The following is a 19,737-nucleotide window of genomic DNA, read 5'->3' as shown; positions in this document are numbered from 1 at the left end:
ACTTTTGTGGAACACTACAATACCATAATCAATAAAGCAAATAGCATGCTGGGCTTTATTAAACGCTTCAGTCATAACTTTCAGGACCCATACACAATAAAATTATTATACACTACATATGTCAGACCTATTTTGGAATATTGCAGCCTAGTATGGAATCCATATAATATTATTCACGAAGAACGCATCGAATCTATTCAAAAACAATTTCTTTTATATGCACTTCGTAAATTAAACTGGACAGCATTTCCTCTACCATCATATGAAGCACGCTGCATGCTCATCAATATACAAACACTTAAAGAACGCCGCGACCTTGCAATGCTTTATTTTATCAGCGACATTATTTCTCAACGCATTCAATCACCTTCTTTACTATCGCAACTAAATTTTTATACACCTAGCCGTCAATTACGAACCAGGAAATTATTTTTAGAAAGAAACACTAGAACAAATTATGCAAAATATAGTCCAGTCAATCGAATAATGCGCCATTACAATCAATACTGCGAACATCTTGACCTTACTATGTCAAAAAATCAAATCAAATCTCAGCTTTGTCGTAGAAATAATGCGTAGTATGTAAGTGAACATTGTAAACAATTTATATGTAGTCTACATTTGCTTGACGAAATAAATCAATAAATAAGCCCATGGACATGGATTAGGCAGTTGAGTAAAGAGCAAAAGTTACGTTCGATGCTTCCATAGTCGTCAAAGAGAACGATAAGCAGTAAAGCTCCAGTTAAGGAAACTTTAAACTGAAACAAGACGTATCACCAGCAAAAGCATTACGTTCTGTGCTCTGGCGAAACAATCGTGGTAACAGAACATGGAAGGCTTTTTGTGCTCCAAAGAAACGAAGCCAGTTGAGAGGCAAAGCGTGCATATCTGTTTGGCGAGTTTGTTCGACTAGAATCGATTTTTCTCGAATAACTCTTTTTCGCATATTTTGATTTGACTTATCATGTTTTGTTAATTTTAGTTTATCGTTAGACAAACTGTTATTACTTAATACATATACAAATTCACCCGGCGAACGACCACTAGAGGTTAATACACGATACAAATAGTCACAGTAAGAACAAATCAGCGAAGAACACCGTAAACCAACGTCAACAAAAGTTTTCGTTAACGCTTCCTGAAAACGTGTTCTTCAGAGCTAACTGATTTAGGATGGACAACATAGTATTCTCAAGGAAACCGATCCTAATGTCCCACAAGTTGTTGGCAACTTTCTGTTACCAGGTGGGTGTACAAGATTACTTTAAGGGAGAGCCCAAAGTTGAATCTGAGCGAATGCAATGTTCATCCCCACCTTGACTACGAGCCTGTGCTCAAATCATTCCAGAGAAGTTATAAGTCTTGAACGTCGACCGACTTGCAATCATTACACCAACCCTTTTACTAGTTTATTCTTTAGCTCCGTTGCTGCCACGGAACTCTAACACAGAACGTAAAGGTGAACTTCGAATCACAATCACGCTCCGTCGTTTTTTGGATTTATTCGATGCATACAACTATCCGTATGCTTCTGGCGATGCACTAAACCGCGTCTACCGGGAATGTACCATAAAAAGGGTGTTAAAAGCTTTACCCGCACTATAAAATAAACTTTTTCTCATTTACCGTACGGACTATATCCATCGACACACAGACTAGAGATGGTCGGGTATCGGGTATTTTACCCGAAACCCGACCCGTACCCGTACCCGACGGGTTTTTGGTCGGGTACGGGTAAAAAATTTTATTTTCAATCGGGTACGGGTCGGGTACGGGTAAAAAATTTTACTGCTCACTCGGGTACGGGTCGGGTACGGGTAAAAAAATTTATCGCTCACTCGGGTACGGGTCGGGTACGGGTAAATTTTTTTTTCGGATCGATTACCCGACCATTTGTACTTCACATAAATATGTTTACACGTTGACGAGATTTTTTCATTGCAAACAGTTTAATAATCAATTTGATTCAAGGGGTTTTGACATTCCCGCCTAGGACCAGACCTGTCAAACGGCATCTTTTTCCAGAAAAAAACATTTTTTTCTTCATGAAAAGTTATGTGAATATTTCCCGCCCTACTTTGTTTATAACATATTTAATAAGACACACTGCCTTAGCTCTATGATGTTGCGGTCGGAATCTACTTTTCACGTAGGTTTTAATGGACTGCCATTTTAAAGCTGTTTAATGCACAATCCAGTAAAAATTATTTGATTCATATACTGCCCATACTCGCATATCAGTCTCATATCGATTTTCGCCAATTTTGAGTTAGCTTGAGGAATGGAGTCATTCCTCAATATACTCTCAGAAATTGCAATGAAAGTTGAGGGTTTGTTCAGTAAAATATAAAAAATATCAACTCATTTCTTTGTCCCATATGCTAAATATCAGCATATCAGTCCCATTCAGTGCAAAATTTCAATAATTTCATTTGTTGCAATATTGGAACAGCAAAGGTGTATTACCGATATTTCATGTAATAATACCAAGATTTTGCATTAGGGAGCAAAGCAAAGTCCTGGCATTACATTCCTTTCGTGGAATTTGGCCTTTCTGTTTCAACAGACTTCGCAGCCGATTCTTAGCGTACGAATCATTGCATGGTTAGTACTATGAATCCTACTGACACTAAGAATCCTTCCAGGTCGGGGCTCGAACATACGACAGCTGGCTTGTAAGACCAGCGTCCTATGCATTGAAGCGCCAACCCGGGACCAGCATTAGGGAGCACAATAAATAAAAAAATTCGGAAATAAACTTTTGATCGTCTTTTTCTCAACATGCCGATTTCCCATATGGGACTGATATGCAAGTATGGGCAGTATATAAAATGTAGTGTAGTACTCATATCACATTCAGATACCAGAAAACTGTTATTTTAAATATTGGTTAGAGATTTTCAAAATTTTCATAAAAATCATTGGGATTCTTACCATAAAAACATGAACATTTATTTCAGAAAATCTACATAGAAGTTCTTATTATTCTGCACTTCTGGGTGGTGTCACCTCACTTTAAATGACACCGATTGATGGCACAGCAAGTTGGGCTATATTGCTAGTTAATTTTCGTTTCATTTCACTGGACTACAAGTGAAAATCTCGATGCGTGACAACGTGGAGTCGCAAAAGTAAGGGTGAAAATCTTTTCTCGTGAAATACTCAAATTTTCACCGTGTTAACTCGTTGAGGGTTCCACCGGTTCAATGGCTGTAAAAACCACCAGCTACCGATAACATCGTGGGTGTGGGTTTGTGAGGTTTACAAAACGGGCATAGTTGACAGATTAATTTAAATCAAAATCATAATTAATTTTGCTTTGTAGTAAAAAATTGTAACCAAAAAAATTTCCTACGAATGTTCAAACTACTTACACTTGAAGGACTCACCGTTCACCATGTTCAAAATTGAATTTTTCACACCGGGAATACACGTACATTGTTTGATTCTTTGGTCGAACTGATAACACACTATTCATTTTAGGGGATGTTCGCATAACATTCATTTTCGTCACGTATAATATTCAATTTGACATTTAGAACTATTTTACGTGATTTTTCAAGTGATTCGAATGTGAATTTTTATGTGTGTCAGGATAACGAGCACGCTTACTTATAGTTCTAAAGAATTGGATCAAAAGTCGCACTGTTTCGTAAAAACCATACCTACCCAAAATTGAGTACAACGGGTATTACGACATATTGGGTAAATATGCTTTTTGAAAAATTTGAGTAGATATTACTCGCTTTTGTTGACATTTGTAAATGAGTGTAAAGTACCAAAGACATTGGAAATCTACAGGGTCCGCCATCTAACATTTATTTTTGAGCTAGCGGTTATTTCGACATTGGTAACCTAAATGTCACTTCTGATTTGACAGAAACTTAGTTGTATCCTTCCGCTGAACGAAAATGGTTGTGTGTACGCTTGAGAAACGTGTGAAAATAGTGCAGTTTTACTTTGAAAATCATGGTAATGTTGCGAAATGTGTGCAAAAAAATCATCTTCTCGGATGAGGCACATTTTCATCTCGGCGGGTATGTTTACCGGCTGCTCGGCCATCCATGGAAGTTGACCATCAATGTTAACTTCCCTCTCTGAGCAGCCTAGATAGCCGTGTAGTGTCGGTAGCAGTTTCCCAACTGCTAAGAATAACGCTACGGTCCACCTGTACCGGTGGTATAAGTCCACCAAACAGGTAAGCCGTGTGGCATCCGGCGGAATTATTTTTTACCAAGAATTGATCCACTGGTTTCCTATTCCATGTCGTAAAAGGCCACAACAATAGGAACTCCTAAGTCAAGGTGTATTTCCGTGCCGATGGCTGAATGGCTGCAGGAGGTTAAACATTGCAGTCGTGAACGGAATATCTTGGGTTTTTCCCTTACTGGATACACGCAATGCTTAGCAATCAACTTCTTTGATCATCGCTTCGGCAGGCCAGAGATTAGAAAGCTGAGTGTCTGTGGGTGTCCTCAAGGTGGTGTACTATCCCCACTTTTATGGAACCTAGTCGCTGATAGTTTGTTAAGGAAACTTAATAACCTTGGATTTCCGACTTATGGTTTTGCCGACGATTATCATATATTGATGACCGGTATAAGCATTAACACTCTCTTTGATTTAATGCAGCAAGCCCTGCGATCTGTTGAACAATGGTGTTGTCAGGTTTGGATTATCTGTAAATCCGGGCAAAACATCAATGGTGCTTTTCACTCATCGTAGGATAATTACAGGAGCTCGTCCGTTGCAGTTCTTTGGTTCAGGGGTCACTGTGGTCGATCAAGTTAAATACGTCGGGGTTATTCTTGACTCAAAACTGAATTGGTCTGCTCACATTGATTTCAGGATTAAAAGAGCTTGCATGGCTTTCGGCCAATGCAGACGAGCTTTTGGAAAATCATGGGGACTCAAACCCAGATATATTCATTGGATCTACACAACTATCGTTAGACCAATTTTAGCATATGGATGTCTTGTATGGTGGCAGAAAGGAGAAGTCGCGACAGTTCAGTCAAAGCTAAATCATCTCCAAAGGATGGTCCTAATGGCGATGACAGGAGCATTCACGACAACTCCTACTGCTGCTCTAGAGGCGCTACTGTGCATTAAACCACTACATGTATTCCTAAAACAAGAAGCATTATCTTGTGCATACCGTCTTAGGGTTACAGGGCTTTGGAACAGTAACCCATTAGAATATGCTACCAGTCACACTCGCTTGTGGTCTCAAATGGTTCCGTGGGATGAGTATTTACTCGCTCCTAGTGACCTAACTCTCACATGCAGTTTTCCTTTTAAAACATTCAATGTGAGCTATCCTCTTCGTTAGGAATGATTGTCTGGTTGTCTGGAACGACAACTTGATGAACACATAGTTTGTTTTACGGACGGTTCTCTGTTGAATGGTCGTGCTGGTGCTGGTATCTACTGTCGTGAAATAGGCTGGAGCAGTCTCATTCACTTGGTAGATACTGTACTGTGTTCCAAGCAGAAATCTACGCAATTCTGTGTGGAGTACAATCGGCACCTCAGCAGAGGATCTGTGGTAAACGTATTTATTTTTGTTCCGACAGTCAGGCAGCCTTAAAAGCACTCAGTTCGAATGACTCACGGTCGAATCTAGTGATCGCATGTCGAACTCAAATTAAAGACCTCAGCATTTCAAATGCTGTTTACTTCATATGGGTACCCGGCCATTCTGGTATTACTGGAAATGAATGGGCTGATGAGTTGGCTAGAGCTGGTGCAACGAATGATTTCGTTGGTCCTGAACCAGCTTTACCACTTTCAACTAGTTGGATAAAGCACAAGATACGTTCTTGGGCTGCATCCAAACATGCCAGCTACTGGCGCAGCTTGCAAACTTGCGCTCAGACAAAAGCATTTCTACCAGATTTAAATCTGAAAATGTCAAAGTGTCTACTGCATTTCTCCAAGTATCATTGAAGTATTCTGGTCAGAGCTCTGACTGGACATTGCAAACTCAATTATCACATGGCTACTATTCAACGTGCTGAGTATTATTCGTGTGATTTGTGTGAATGCGATTATGGTACTTCATATCATCTGATATGTAACTGTCCCGCATTGACGCAGCTACGTATCCGGGTTTTTGGTTCTCCATACATGGTTGAGTCTGTGTATGCGGAGCTAAAATTGAAGGATATTCTCTCGTTTCTCACCCAATGTGGTAAGGAGCTATAGTCAGAAGGGTTCATCGTTCTTCCTGGAGTAAATGAATCCCTTCTGTATGCACCTTAAATAGGGTTTGGCATCCTCTGGGGGGTACCGCATTTACTTCTGCTCGTACATACTGCGAGTCGTTCTGCATTCTTCCGGGAGTGCAGAATGGTGTCGCTTTTGTAAGATCTCTAAATCCTCTCGGGGGTTGGAGGTTTTATTAACAGCAGACTGTTCGGGACCTCGTAGAGGTTCAGAATTTCCTTCTGCTTCCACTAAATGTGATCCTCAGCAGATTGTTCAGCATCCCTTAGGGGTGCAGAATTTACTTCTGCTTTTATGTGTTTTTGTGTCGTCAATTTTTCCCATCCTCCTAGTCCAACCCTTACCATTTCCTTTCAATCCTTCCCTCTTATATATCGGGAAAATGATGCTAAAAACAAATTGATGGCAAGGCACAAATCTCCAAATATCAAGGGGAACGTGCCATTTGAGCCAATTTGTTCTGATTCCTGATTCCTGAAATGTCACTTCTGATTTGACAGAAACTTAGTTGTATCCTTCCGCTGAACGAAAATGGTTGTGTATACGCTTGAGGACCGCGTGAAAATAGTGCAGTTTTACTTTCAAAATCATGGTAATGTTGCGAAATGTGTGCAAAAAAATCATCTTCTCGGATGAGGCACATTTTCATCTCGGCGGGTATGTTAATAAGCAAAATTGTCGCATCTGGGGACGGAAAACCCGCACGTCATCATGGAGAAGCCGATCTCAGAGAGTGACGGTTTGGTGCGGATTTTTGTCTGGCGGTATCATTGGGCCTTTTTTCTAAGAAAATGAGGCAGGAGCCGCCGCCACGGTCAATGGCGAGCGGTACCGCGTCATCATTAGCGATTGGTTCTTCCCGTTACTTGAAGAGGAAGACTTGGACACCTTTTGATTCCAACAAGACGGCGCTCCGTGCCACACAGCCAACGCTACGATCGATCATCTGTGCACAGTCTTCGGAGATCGAATTATCAGTCGAAATTCGGATGTCGTTTGGCCGCCTCGGAGCTGTGATTTGACACCGTTAGACTATTATCTTTGAGCGGCTGTCAAAGATAAGTGTTATGTGGACAAGCCAGAGACAATTCAAGCCTTGAAGGATAACATTCGTGCATCCATAGCTGAAATAAAGCTGCATACAATCGAAAATGTATTAAAAAGCTGGACCGACCGTATGGCGTACTGCAAGGCCAGCCGAGGCAGCCATTTGAATGAAATTATATTTCACAATTACCCGGAAGGACTGTACTTTAATATGAAAAAATAAATTTTGAATTCGGATGAACCGTTTGTTTTTTATGCATGTTTAAAAAAAGTTCCATTACATTATTCATGCTTCACAGTGTATTTATATGTTTAAAAGTAAACAATCATTTTAATGTATTTTTCTTACCAACTAGAGCCTGATACGGCTCGATATCTAAAACACTTTATTTTTTCCATACTGAATTTTGGTAAAATTTTTACTACTCATTCGGGTCGGGTACGGGTACAGGTAATTTTTAATCGGGTACGGGTCGGGTACGGGTAAAATTTTTTATTTTTTTTCGGGTACGGGTCGGGTACGGGTAATTTTTATTTATTATTGATCGGGTACGGGTCGGGTACGGGTAATTTTTTTAATTTTCAATCGGGTACGGGTCGGGTACGGGTAAATTTTTTTGCTGACCACTCGGGTACGGGTCGGGTTCGGGTATAAGAATTTCTATACCCGACCATCTCTAACACAGACATGCTGGATCGACTATATGGCCGAGCTATGAAGAATCCTAGTCCAACTCTGGTGGCATTGTTATTCTACGCCGTCCAACCGTCCGAGAAATCTAGTAAAGATGGGATGGAAATCGTAGAAGAAACCGCTTTTAAATTAGGTCACATAACGTAGGGTTGCTAAAATTACGGAAACAATTTTACGATTATCGCATTCTAGGGGTTTGCCACACGATGCTCTATGCACTCTACCGTCATTGCCAAGTTGCGAGAATCCTTTTTACGACCCATTCGAGGTATCGCTTGTGGCAAACGGTGTTAGGTACAGAGGAATTTTACTCAAAATTGTGTAATAAATAGCAAAAATATAAACTACTCAATCATATTCTCTAATCCTGCTATTTAACAAATCATCTGGCGTCTCCATTGACTCAACGAAAAATAATGGAATAGTTTATATTGCATAACCTACTCATATTTAACTGAGATTGATATTTTTTTCTTGCGAAAATACAAGCTGTATGTGACACACCGCCGCTCATGTGATCCGGCTGACGTTGCGACACGCCTGTATGGAAAACATCTCAGATAAAGGCTCAAAGTATACCTTCTTCCTCTCTGCCTGTCGTAACCGTATCCGGCGATTGTTTTACTCCCATGTGACCTACTTCCTTGCTATGGTGTGCTGGCCGAGGTAATGAGCAAAGAGTACTAAATTATTCATAATTGCCACATTCATCAGGTTGGTGCGCCGCTACTGCTTCTGTCCTAGTGGCGAACCTAAATACAATACAGGTACTTAGTAGGTACATAAAGTCCTGCTGGTCTTGTCTCTATGCCACATTGATCGACTGTAGGAAGTAAGCGATGATAAAGATTATCAAGTTGAAGGTGATGATGATGCTTGCAGAGAGTAAGAGCCATTGTTGCCCGGGGTGATATGTGGAATTGAAAGAGAGACATGTTTTCAATCGATTTTTTTAAGAATGACATATTTATGTATGCATCGAGTTTCTAAATGAAGTTGTTTTTAGTATGGATTGAACATTTATCCTGCGGATCTCACTAAGTTAAAACAGTGCGAGGAGCAATGCGAAAACGTCTTATTTTTGCAAGATCCAGACAAAAATGTAAACGGCTCTTTAAAAAAATATTGTTATCCGGTTCTGACAGATTTTACCGACTACCACAGTGGACATGCATGGTTTACAAGTTTGTTACGGGCCGCATGATCTATGCTGCGATCCACATCGGTAGTCGGTAAATCTTTGTATGCAAAAACATGATAAGAACTTTTTTTGATAGACCGGTTAGGTTTTTGTCCGGTTCTTGCAAAAAAGATGTTTTTAAACTATTCATGCATTGAAAAATCCGTGTCCGATATTAGCTCTCAATGTTTTTATCCGGTTTTGCATTCAAAAATATTTTAACGGATTTTCACAACTAAGTTGCACTTATATGATTTTTAGTTTCAGCCGTTCATATAATAGTTTAATATTCTACGAAAAGCAGACTGTTACGCACAGTATCGAGTTTAAAATATAACAAGAGCTAGGTTTCTATATCCTTATCGACCATCCTTTTGGTAATGATATGTTGTTTAAAATAATTTTATCTCACGAATACTACAAAGCAAATTAAGGATTTTCCAAATGCTACGATTGTATCGCTTCATTATTTTAGATTCTTTAAAGACCGTCGCTTTTCAATAGAGTGCAGAGGTAATTGGTAAATTCTATTCCAGAGAAAAGTAACACTTGCTAGCACCCGGCACTTCCCACTATTACATATATTCGTGTAACCTCACGCAATGTAACGTGATTCCATATATCACGCTATCATGAAAAAACAAGCCTGTTATTGATAAGGAAACTAATTTTCCGTAACGTTTTTCACACCGTTTCAGTAATTGAACTAATAATTGATTCTCTACATTGCTGCTAGCGTGTCGTAAAAATCGACAAAACGAAACTATTTTCTTCTTTTGTTTGAGTTCTGTTATTATCATTGTATGTATGCATAAATAAAAATTCACCATCAATACATAGCATTGCAGTTTTTATTGTACTGCTGTTACAGAAGGATACGAAGCTCAGTGACCTCGTAAGTAATTACGTGCGTTTCATGGAAGTTAAGAACCCATTTCCAATAATTCTAAACATTCGACAATACAATAGAGTGGTTTCCAAACAATCTGCTTATTCGCCGAAGAGTCGAAAACGAAACATGAAACTAGATACAATAAAGTTTTATTGCTAATATTTATTGTTGAATGTATTATTTCAAACCGTTAACTACATCGTATTTTCCAAAAACAATTCATGTTATGCGAAATAGGAAATTAAAAATTATACATATTAATCAGTAGAATAACAGAAAAATCAATACTGTCAATCAACCTGTTCTAAATACCAAGTACGTAAGCTTCAAACGAGCGACGAAAAACAAAAATAAACTTGCTTTTACATATCGTCTCTGACTCAACACTGTACTGTATTAGCATTTTATAGTTAAAATGCTGACGCCACATAACGGTTCAAAATAAACTGCTAACTCGCTGGTGAGTCGAAGACGAACCTAGGACAAACTTTAAGGATTATTTTTAAACCGCAACAAGTAAGCCGAGTTTTTTCACATGCAAGTCGTCAGACATTGTAGACATTGGACTTGTTCTTCAGCTAATTCCCTACAAGTTTATTTAAAATTTTCTACGATTTTCCGTAACATCCTTCTAGTGAATAAAATAAATAAAAATGGTAACTGATTGTTCATAGAATTACAGTTCAATCGTGAATACATTATTCTAACATTCGCAAAATTGACAAACCGAAATAAATAAATTACAATTAGTTAAACTGCACGATAGTCGATTTACATTTTCGGTTCTTATTTAAACTAAACCGCGTGAAAAACCAAAATTTCTCTTTCTCTCTCTCTCTGATTTTTTTTGTTCGAAAGGTGACGTTTATGCGGAGGTTTTAGGCTATAGTACATAATGAAAATCCTTCGGGAAAGTGGTGAAAAACTAGAAATTTGGTTCGAATTGAAATTAGAAATTTTCCACTCAATGCATGCTAGATCTCTGATGATTGTTAAGCTGCCTGTAGAGCAAAACATGAATACTAGATTATTAATAAAATCGTTGGGCCGCAAAACGAGCTGATTTGTGAAATAATTTCACTGAGCCTACTTGAATCACGTGTTTCTTTATTTCGAATAACATGTTCAAATAAATTAGGGCGTTAAATGAACAGACATGGCTATGAACAGTTTCACCCCATGTACTCGAACCATCCCGTTTGCCTCCTATTAAATTACATCGATGGACCGAGATTTGGGAACTCATCGGCATGTTTTACCTATTCAAACGATTCACTCTCTAGCTCATAAACTGGTTTTGGTTGTATTTTGCTTGGGTCATTTGGGACTTTTAAATGCAGGAAAAAACGGCTTTAAAGTGCTAAGTGAACGTGTGTACCTATTTTGGGGAAAAATGTTGGCATCGAATCAAAAACAATTGTCAGGTGATTCATTTTTATGGAACATGAAGGATAGCACTTCTCACTGCGCAAGAAAAATAAAATTCTACTACACTGATCGCGAGCAATCATGAGGGTCGTTCGACTATTTTGACTTTTGAGTATTTGAAATAATTTATATCCAAAGAAAATTTTTGAGCTGTGAGAAATTCACCGGGACAGCTACAGGTACAGAAAAAAGAGGAATAAGTACAGAATGTAAGTTAAGGAAAAAATAAGGAAGGTACAGGAACAAGTGCAGAAAGTACACAACCAAGTACAGAAATGAGGGAAACAAGTAAAAGAAGTACTGGCACAATTGCAGAGAGTGCATAAAAAGGTACAGAATGTGCAGATGGTACAGATATAGGTACATAAATTACAGGAATAAATACAGAAAATACTGGAGCAGGTACAGAAAGTACAGGAACGAATTCTGAAACAAGCATAGAAAGTACAAACACACAAGGTATAAAATAAAGTGCAGAAAATAAAGGAACAAGTACAGAAAAAAGTTCAAAAGTAATCGCAAATGTTTTCGAGGCAACAGTTTTGAATGGTAAATTAGAAGAAGAAAAAGTTTTCATTCCACGCATTCCAGTGATGCCATATGTCTTTTCAATTTGAACGTCATTTCAATTTGATCGTCATTTTCTCATCCGTTTAACTTTTCTGTTACCGTCAATAATCGTAATAAGTCTGTAGCGTGAATATAGAGTTTTTTCAGATGGAAAATTGTACGCTGCCTGTTCGCGTTGCGACAAACCAACGGTTTTATATATTTTGTCCTGTTGTCCGCGGTTGGGGCCAATATTATGGAGCATTACAATGATATTTTTCTTCAATAATCATTAAAATTGATAAGTAGTTTTGATTTTTTACAACTAATCTAATATTATTGCGCTACGAAGTGTGCAGGGGTCCGCTAGTAGCATTATAAAAACCGCATAAATATGAATGGATAAAAAAACCGAAAGACTAAGCCGTTTTTGTGAGTGTCTCAAAAATTAAATAAATATCAAGATCTGATGTTATCTCGAGAAAAACTGTGAAAATAATCGACCCTGTGAACCCCAGACAACACCAGATCTCGAGATTCCGTGCATTTCTCAGACGAGACAACAATCACATTACTTGAAAAAAACGCATAAAAACCACACAGCTTAAAAAATTCGTCAATTCAACTCATAACTAATAAATCATCGTAAAGATATCAATAGAAAGAGTATTCGCAATCACAAATGTTTGCAAAGTAATTCGAATTTTTGACTATATTTAACATATTCGCTAAATTTAGCTCCCTGCCACTATTTACTGTTCTCAGTTTCAAATAAAGAAGCTTGCTAGGAAGAGATTTGCATCGAATGATGGGATCATCGCTCATTGACTGTAGCGTTTTTATTGGTGACTGAGGAGAAATCGTGGTAGAAAAGTGGTGTTGAAATAATAAAATATCGTTGGAACAATTGTTTTACTCTTCTTCAAAGAGAATACAAAGAATAAACGCGATAAATACTATCGAAATTTTAAAGTAAGTGTCTAAGTTTGAGAATATCCCTTAGCTATCATTGCGAGAAGGACTTTCACTTTGAAATATTTTGACTATCGGGGATCGGTTTAAATAGAGTTCAGTAGCTTACATGATCATCAAATTGCAACAGTTTTGAGTTCAGTTCAGAAATTGTTACGTGTTTTGCATTATTGTGTGGCTCCGGAAACGATGGTCGGATTTGGACAAAAAACAAGACATTTATGTCAGAGAGATCAATTTTGGAGTTCGCGGAAGCTATATCCGATACATCCGGAGCAAAACAACCGATTTTTGAGACTTTCTTTCTAAAAGCTAAAATTAGGTAACCTTTCAGTAAATATAACTAACTAGTGAGTATATATAACACCTTTATCTAAATTAAGGTTACTGATCGGCACCCCCAAGTTAGGTGGAAAATTCTCAAAATTAGGTAGTTTTGCGGATCCGTGTACAGACAATGAATTCCGAACATCACAAGAATTGGTTAAAATTGTATCTGCTAAAAATGCTGTTTTTAATTTTATGTTAAAGATACGATGCTGAGTATTTTAATTATTTTGTTTCAGTATAGAATAGAACCGATCATAAAATTACCACAGCTACAGAAGTTCTATTGCTGTAACTAAATTGAAATTAAATTCCTGTGACTGAAACAAAACACACTAATTGCTATAATCAAGATACAATGGTCCATTCCGAGAACATGCTGAATAGCTAAGCAGCAGACGGCATCCGGGTGAATTTTTTACATTTCCAGAAATCATTGCACTGAGATTTTCGCTCGTTTCCTAGTTTCCATCACAGGTAAACTGGTGGCACGGGGGCGACGACATTCTGATGGCAAATATGAAATTCAAGATGTGGCACACCGGAGCACGCCAGCATGGAAGGCACGGTGACGCCGTTCACCTCCTAGAGACGGAAAATTTATTGTTTTGATGTTCCCATCTACCAACAGAGCTGGTACGGCACCCACTTGGAACGACGAGGGACTGAAACGATATTAAAAGTTCTTTAACAAGCTTTGTTGATGTTTTTATCTTTCTTGCTCAGAAACAGTATTCACCCGTTTCTGTTATCACTTGAGCATGTATTGATATCTTGCCAATAGATTTTGTTTTTTAAGTAGTGAAACTGAAATTGAATTCCAGAAAATGTCGTTGAAAGTGACTAAACAGCTCAGGAGGAATATTGTAGGAAGCTTTTCTGGAAGGAATCAACGGAGCCACGCTTTTCTGCCGATAAGTGTTAAGAAATAGTAAACTCGTCCTCCGAAATTGGGACCAAAGAAAACATTTGCAATAGATAGCTTCCATAAAAGAAAAGGTATCACCTGACTAGTGCGTGGATCGAAACAATTTCTTATAGCAAAAGTTTTCGCTGGAGTAAATGAATTAAGTAGTCAACAAGCAGGATTACCTTGGTTGCTATATATGAGAAAATTTTCGAGACAAGTCCGTGATGGCGCTTTCCTTTGAATTTCCCCATTAATCCAATTAAGGTGACGCGAAAAGTTTAAAAGTCTTTATTATTTTAAAATGTTTTTTGAGCGTTCTGTTTTACGGCACGATTGCCATGGTACAAGCTCGAATAAACGACAAACTTTCAGATCCGCAAACGTCAAATGTTTTCAAAAGATTGATCTCGAACTGTTTATTGATTTACATAAAGTAAATCGATTATTGAAACAGTGATGACGTAGTGATAAATCATTGGCGGGTTTAGGTATAGCACTAGGTTTTTCGTATTCTAGTAGTTTGTCTTTCCGATATATGCTTGAATGATAGCATCAATTCGTTATACCGCCAGTATTTAAATTATTTTGGGAATGAAATGGCAACTGCCCTAGATTATGAAATTTTGTGAGCGTTATTAGTAACATCCCAAAAGGCTGCATTTTGAGATTATTCGAAAACATATTCCCTATGGTTGAAAATAAAATATGAAAATGAGTGAATTCAAGTTAACATTGTTTGGTTAACGTTCCCCAACTTGTTTGTCTGTTTCCAGCGCAATCAACCTGATAAAAAAAATCAAAAGTTTTCTCTGTTTGGAGCTTGTTTTCATCATTTCGCTCTTTTTACATTCCTAACTTTTTTGCAGTCTCACTGGCAGTAAATGCAAACTTTTTTCTAACTGCATGGTTTTGATAAACTTCACTGAGCATGTACGGTAGTACACAAAAAATCACCGCAGATTTCTCTCTTCAATCTACCGCAGTCAGTGCAGCGAGATCATTCACAGCATCATCTGCGGGAAAAATTACACACAACGATGAACCGGTTCCATTTAGATGCCAGCGTAAAACGAACCATATTTAATTTTATTTTCCTGTCGCTCATAAATCATAACTTCAGCCGCATTTAGGTAAGATTTTAACAGTTCCTGCCAGGCATCATGGAGTTGGTAGAATCATAACACTATCTATCCCATGTTGCCAGGAACCTTAGGAAGCGGTTGCATGTTTAGCCTTCCGAGGTATGAGTTTATGTTCAACGTCGGAACATGATTAACCAAACCTTGTTCATTCAAACTGTGATAAGCGTTTCTACCGACACCGGTGAAAAAGTTCTTTAAATGCGCAAAGTTTTGCGATAAAATTTTTTATGAAGTCAGCATACTAACCTAAATCTACCAAACAATCATTAAACCGGATATAACATAAATTTTATTGCCATCAAATTTACGGTTGTTATTCACCTGTGTTTCCATAAGAGCGCAGATGATTTTTCGTTTTGGAAAAACTGCTACCAATGAAATATCAAGTCAAGACAAGCCTATTCATGAATAGGCTATGCAAAATAGCTGCTAATTGATGGATGTACTCGGTGTTTCTTCACTACTTAGATTCATGCACACGGGATGGAAACATACTCTGAAGAGTTTTGCTAGTATCTGAATACAATACATGACATACATTAACGTAAATCAATAATTCTCAAATTTTTCGGTAGCAGACAATAATGATTGATGTTTTATGAAGCATGGATGTTGTATGTTGTTTACACTTTTCTTCTATCGCTTGTGTAACCGTTTATTTGTTCCCATCATTTCGTTTCAAAATGCATGGACTTTCATTAGAACGACGTTTAAATATTGTACCCAGACGATGAAATTCGAACTGCATAATCGTGGACAACGAAACCTACACACAAAATTATACGAATTGTTCAATAATCAATATTATGTTATCCGAGATTCGTTTAGTAGATTTACTGATTTTTCGGCAAAGTGCATCTTTTTACCGACATTTGGCAAAATCTTGTGCTGAACTCATCGGTGATTAACAATTATACCGAAATCAGCAAATGCGTTTACCAAAATTTCGGAACATGTGTTAGTTATGCAAAATTCATTTTTGCTTGGCACTACGCAGTAGAGCTTAATTGCTTATTTTATTGTCTCATTCGCAAATGACCGACACCAGAACAAACGAAGAGAGACGAAGCATTCTCGTTTCTCATTGAAACAAAGAGAGAGTATAATTGCCAACGTCACTCTTTCCTCTATGGCAAGACGAAACCAAACTAACATCTTTAGGGAGCATCAACAGAATTTCAATTCCCATTCTTTCATCGATGTATTGAACATGTGTTACGCTTGGCTATAAAAAGTGACTAAAATATGACAAATCGAAATAATTACATCCCAGAACCTCTTTGGAAACCAAAACTACTACAAATTCGAACACCAACAGGTAAAAGTTATTGTGAAACCTTTTTCTGTCATTTTCAATTCTCACAGCTTCGGTTGAATATTGACACTACATACTATGGGATTTTCACTGAAAACTGCAAATGACTGAAAGAGCAAATGAAAGAAAAAACACAATTTTGAAACTACTGTCCCGCTTATGTCATTGACTGGACATGGATTTCGTTCTCATAGTTTGCAAGCGAAGCTGAGAGTGACAGTAATTTCTTGTCATTTTCGTCTATTTTTAGTCAATGAAAATGACTTTTATTATTTTATTTATTTCGGGGAAAATTTCCGGTGATCATTAAACAAAATGAAATTAGTGCGAAAGGAAGACGTGAGAATCTACTATCTATCCAGTAAATGTAATATCTACAAATTATTGTTGATTATTTGTAGAAAGCTTCTTCCAGATCCTGATTTCACTGTCGGGTACTCATTATAATATATGTCGACCAGTGCAGTAAAACTTCATTCAATTCAATTGAAACTGAATGTGGAACATATTGACGATCTCTCTACTGCTGTAAACTTCACTCTCTGACATCTGACTTCAATCAAGGCTCAGTTTAACCACCGTCAGTTGATCTCTTGAAGTAACAAAATATCTCTTTCAATAGTGTGTGAGCGGCCTTCAAATGAGGTTCATGTAAACATTCTAATTGGTAAATAGACAAACCATAGCTGATGAATAGCTGGATGAAAGACAGATAGCTGAAATATCAATCACAGAATACACATAAATTAATTGTTTCCTCCTTCAGTTTTCATTTTTAATACTTTACTCCATTTATAATTCTATACGTTCGAACTTGCTTACTACCAAGAGCGAAGGCAATGAAACAGGTAGACTACTTGGAACTTAAAACTGAGCAAAGAAAACTTCAAATGACTAGGTAGGATTATTCAATTGATGATGAATCCTGGGAGCTTCACTTGAAAATGACAGCAAAAGAATGAATGAATTAGTAGGGATATGCTGACGGTCGACGGCCATAAATTTCATTTTCATATTATATTATTCGATTGAAAATGAAATTTTACCGTACTGATGTCGACTAACTTCAACGACATGTCAACCGACATATTCGACATTCGATGTTTAGTCCGAATTTCATATTCAACAATTGTACGTCCTCGATACATAAGTATTGTAATGGGGACGGGTATAGCGTGATGGGTAAGTCGATGCCTTTTCACGCAGCCCACTTGGGTTCGATTCCCCACATAGGGTCAGACATTTTTTCTGGCCCGAAGAGGCGAATGACCTTAAGGTTAAAACCTCTATAATCGGAACAAAAAAAAAGTATTGTATTGCACATTTTTTGTATGTTTTAACGAAAATAAAATATAATCTTGATCCTCAATTCCATTTTCACAATTAAAAAAATGAATTCTTTGTTTACTTGCTGATGGCTCAGTAATTCATGAATGTCACATCGCTGAACATTCAGTAAAGGTTATGCCGAACAGAAAGTAGCCTTTTTGCTGACAACTTCAGTAATAACTGACGTTTGTCAAAGTTGAGATTGCCGGAACTCCGCAATTTTATCTTTAGCCAAGATTATTACATAGTACTTGGCGGTGCAACTCTCAGCAATTATGTTACCGAGATTCAGCGAAAAAAATAGGTGTGCACGTCAAATCTGATTACATATCCCTACCGGAGTCACACTATTTTGCAGTGTAAGAAGTCCGAGACATCGATTCTAGTCGAAGAAACTGGCAAGAAAGCTATGGTCTGGCAAGCTATTTGTGGCAGCGTTAAAATTTTGCAATCCTCCATCACAACTGTTTCAATAAACAGCGATATATACATCAAGGAATGTTTACTGTCTTCGGGTTAGATCTTGCGTGTTATCATTACGCGAAATCAACGGTAAATATGTTTACCATAAAAATGTTGCTTTCACTCCAAACGACACGAACCTATCAAATCGCACACGAATTCGACCAATGGAAGAATGTTGGGTATTGATGATAAAACATGTAAAGTTTCAAAACTTGTCTGTGCGAAAAAGGGGCTACCCTATGTACAGCGATCGTGCAGAAACTAGAAAAGAAACAAAGTTGATAACATCCAAATAATATAACAAATTAATCAAATTTTCTTCGAGAACCTCAGATGCTATATGAATACTTAATTCTTAGCTACAAATAAATATACAAATGTATTTGCAACAAAAACAAATTTTTTTCTTGTTGTTTTTATAAAAAATAAAATATTTAAACCGATTTGTTTATACAGGTTCACGCACTCCTTTGTACAATGTCTTATCAAATAAAAAAAGATTCGAGTCGATTAGATCAGTAGTTTTATTTTTACTCTGTGAATGCTTTCGAAAAAAACTCATTTCGAAGTAAATTCAAAAGTATCTCTGAAAATATTCAAAGTAACGTATCTATCGATTAAAACAATAAAGTTATTAATCTACCGAAGAATATTCGGAAGAATTTTTACCGGCTAGTCTCCAATCGCTAGATAGCAAGTGTTGAGAATACTAATCTATTGAGCTGATCTAATATTAAGAGTGTATCTTTTGTATTGTTTTCACTGAAAATTAGGCCAGTCCATACTTTCTGAGGCAGTCTTTGTGCACCTCACACAGGCAGGCCCATCGTCGATGAAATCACAGAGATAATCGAAATTGACCGGTTAGCTGTTAGTAGTCGTAGCTACTTTAAAACCATTTACATAAATCTGGATTCAGAAAGAATGTCGATGTACGGGTACCCCAGCTAATATTACTAAGGGGGATAATTTATTGTGAGTTGCCTGTCCCGATCAGAAGAAAACAATGAATGCATACCATATTGTGCCCTCATCTTTAAATAGTAAAGGATCTTGATACGATAATCGTTTAGTTGTAATAAAACCTAAACTGAATACCTTAACTTATTACCTGCATGAGCCGAATAATAACAAATTAGGCTATTTGCAATACCAAAACATTAACACAACCAAACTGAAATGTAGAATGTAACCGCATGATGATGATGATGATGATGATGATGATGATGATGATGATGATGATGATGATGATGATA

General features: G+C 37.4%; 1 protein-coding gene across 21 annotated transcripts in view; it reads right to left on the bottom strand.

The window, feature by feature from the left end:
- LOC131438867 (somatostatin receptor type 2-like) overlaps positions 1–19,737 on the bottom strand; it is a 209,766-nt gene that overhangs the window by 141,367 nt on the left and 48,662 nt on the right. The window contains exon 1 of one of the 21 annotated variants that reach the window (XM_058609237.1): positions 1,630–2,539. The exons of the other annotated variants lie outside the window; for them this stretch is intronic. The gene's annotated coding sequence lies outside the window, so the exon portion shown is untranslated. Of the gene's footprint in view, positions 1–1,629; positions 2,540–19,737 lie in introns of those variants that run through there. 21 annotated transcript variants of the gene reach the window in all.

This window comes from Malaya genurostris, chromosome 3 (genome assembly GCF_030247185.1).
Source record: "Malaya genurostris strain Urasoe2022 chromosome 3, Malgen_1.1, whole genome shotgun sequence".
In the NCBI taxonomy this organism is placed as follows: domain Eukaryota; kingdom Metazoa; phylum Arthropoda; class Insecta; order Diptera; family Culicidae; genus Malaya; species Malaya genurostris.
Note: the sequence above shows the minus strand (reverse complement) of the source record. Positions and strands in the feature narration are given on the sequence as shown.